Source organism: Schistocerca piceifrons, unplaced genomic scaffold (genome assembly GCF_021461385.2).
Source record: "Schistocerca piceifrons isolate TAMUIC-IGC-003096 unplaced genomic scaffold, iqSchPice1.1 HiC_scaffold_943, whole genome shotgun sequence".
Taxonomy (NCBI): Eukaryota; Metazoa; Arthropoda; class Insecta; order Orthoptera; family Acrididae; genus Schistocerca; species Schistocerca piceifrons.
Window position 1 is genome coordinate 222,501 of NW_025729216.1, and position 2,978 is coordinate 225,478.

A 2,978-nucleotide genomic window follows, 5' to 3' on the forward strand; every position below is an offset into this window, starting at 1 on the left:
CCACCACCCACCGAATCAAGAAAGAGCTATCAATCTGTCAATCCTTCCGGTGTCCGGGCCTGGTGAGGTTTCCCGTGTTGAGTCAAATTAAGCCGCAGGCTCCACTCCTGGTGGTGCCCTTCCGTCAATTCCTTTAAGTTTCAGCTTTGCAACCATACTTCCCCCGGAACCCAAAAGCTTTGGTTTCCCGGAGGCTGCCCGCCGAGTCATCGGAGGAACTGCGGCGGATCGCTGGCTGGCATCGTTTATGGTTAGAACTAGGGCGGTATCTGATCGCCTTCGAACCTCTAACTTTCGTTCTTGATTAATGAAAACATACTTGGCAAATGCTTTCGCTTCTGTTCGTCTTGCGACGATCCAAGAATTTCACCTCTAACGTCGCAATACGAATGCCCCCGCCTGTCCCTATTAATCATTACCTCGGGTTCCGAAAACCAACAAAATAGAACCGAGGTCCTATTCCATTATTCCATGCACACAGTATTCAGGCGGGCTTGCCTGCTTTAAGCACTCTAATTTGTTCAAAGTAAACGTGCCGGCCCACCGAGACACTCAATAAAGAGCACCCTGGTAGGATTTCAACGGGGTCCGCCTCGGGACGCACGAGCACGCACGGGGCGGTCGCACGCCTTCAGCTCGCCCCACCGGCAGGACGTCCCACGATACATGCCAGTTAAACACCGACGGGCGGTGAACCAACAGCGTGGGACACAAATCCAACTACGAGCTTTTTAACCGCAACAACTTTAATATACGCTATTGGAGCTGGAATTACCGCGGCTGCTGGCACCAGACTTGCCCTCCAATAGATACTCGTTAAAGGATTTAAAGTGTACTCATTCCGATTACGGGGCCTCGGATGAGTCCCGTATCGTTATTTTTCGTCACTACCTCCCCGTGCCGGGAGTGGGTAATTTGCGCGCCTGCTGCCTTCCTTGGATGTGGTAGCCGTTTCTCAGGCTCCCTCTCCGGAATCGAACCCTGATTCCCCGTTACCCGTTACAACCATGGTAGGCGCAGAACCTACCATCGACAGTTGATAAGGCAGACATTTGAAAGATGCGTCGCCGGTACGAGGACCGTGCGATCAGCCCAAAGTTATTCAGAGTCACCAAGGCAAACGGACCGGACGAGCCGACCGATTGGTTTTGATCTAATAAAAGCGTCCCTTCCATCTCTGGTCGGGACTCTGTTTGCATGTATTAGCTCTAGAATTACCACAGTTATCCAAGTAACGTGGGTACGATCTAAGGAACCATAACTGATTTAATGAGCCATTCGCGGTTTCACCTTAATGCGGCTTGTACTGAGACATGCATGGCTTAATCTTTGAGACAAGCATATGACTACTGGCAGGATCAACCAGGAAGCTGCGTCAACTAGAGCTGAGCAGCCGGCCACCCGGGAGTGTGTCCCGGGGGCCCGCGTGAACACGCAAGCGTCCGCTCAATCACTCTGCAAACAGGAGGAGGCTGAGCTCCCCTGCACAATACACCTCGAAACCCTCTCAGGTCCCGGCGGCGCGCAGCGCCGTCCCAAGTACTTGGTCGGGTTCGAGAGAGGCGCAATCGCCCGGAGTTAGGCGAGTAGACGCTTTCGGTGCGACCACCCGTGCTCCCAACTGAGCTTGCCGCTGCCGACAGAGGCCCGGGAGCGTGCTGTCGTGGCATTGCCGGCGGGAGACAACACGCGCCACCTACGGTGACCGGCAGCTCCAACGCCAGCGCCACAGAAGGACAAAAGCCCCACTTGGGTGCCGAAGCGAACTCTCCCAGCACAGCGCACGCGCCAACACATCCGCACAGCTGCGATACAAACCACCAGCGAGAACCGCTGGGGCGACCGAGCAGCAGACGGCGTCGCGGCGCCGAGCGCCGGGCGGCGGCGCATCCTCAACGCACACAGTCCTCAATCGGACCAGCACACTGAAGATGTCCACCGCGCTTCGCACCGGGCCCGCGAGGACCTACTTTGGCCGCACGGCGCCGCGCGCAGGGTGCGCCGGCGCGCAGCTGCGACGCCTGCCGCGTCCGTCGGCCGGCGCGCCTGCCACTGGCCGCCCCCACCAGCCGGCTGTAGCGCGTGCGCCCACGCACCGCGCGGCCAGCACGCCGGGAGGCGCCCCCTCACCGGCCGGGGACGGTCCCACCCAGCCACCGCCGCGTATCGCTTCACACCCAGATGCCGTTCAGTTTCGTCGGCATGGTGGGTATCGCTGGAACAACCGGTTAGTACCTCAACCTATCGTCGCCATCACCGATTCACCCCTAGCGAGAACAACCGCACCACAACAGGTTACCATTTGTTCATTTGCGTAACTTCACCAGAAAACGCAGGCGTCCATCGCCATTTGCAACTTCAACGATTATTGCATGCCTGTGTCAGGTGTCACGCCACACTACGTCTGCCCACATACACGCAACAAAATGTGCACGCCTAGACAATACGTGGAAGGTGGCCCCCGTACGTATGCGATGTCCATTGCTCGAACGACTGTCAACCGGCCTCTGTAGCATGTCGCAGATATGGAACGCGGTGCACCATGCCATCACGGTGTGTGAGGAGAGACGACTAGGTCCGAATACATCAACAGACAGCTCATGCTGATCGCCATCCACGGCGTCCGTTCCTCCCACACGTCTCTATGGCGTACCACACTGCAATCCAGCTCTCATAGGGAGACGACACGTAGCTGCGTGCACAATATTTGCACTGTATGGTCCGCCGTTTTTGGGCGCAGTCGTTGTACGGTCACACATGTGCCACGATGTATCATTCAGTACATAAGGACGAATGTGCAGTACAGATTGTGGTTCACGCGTACGACATCAGCGGACAGTTGACACAGGCCGCACCACAACGTAGCCTGCGTACGTCGCATGCGAAGGGCATTGAACATGCAAACTTGTCACCAACCAGCTTGCGAAGGCAGGGGGCAAGGTGGGGACGTGGGGACGTGGGGAGGGGTGGGGGGGGGG

The 2,978-nt window shown here is 57.4% G+C and overlaps 1 non-coding gene across 1 annotated transcript in view; it reads right to left on the reverse strand.

Annotated features, from left to right (window-relative positions):
- Positions 1–1,369, reverse strand: part of LOC124772791 — a 1,909-nt gene extending 540 nt beyond the window's left edge. The window contains exon 1 of the ribosomal RNA XR_007014251.1: positions 1–1,369. This exon is cut by the window's left edge and continues 540 nt beyond it. This is a non-coding gene — a ribosomal RNA (small subunit ribosomal RNA).
- Positions 1,370–2,978: the final 1,609 nt, after the last annotated feature.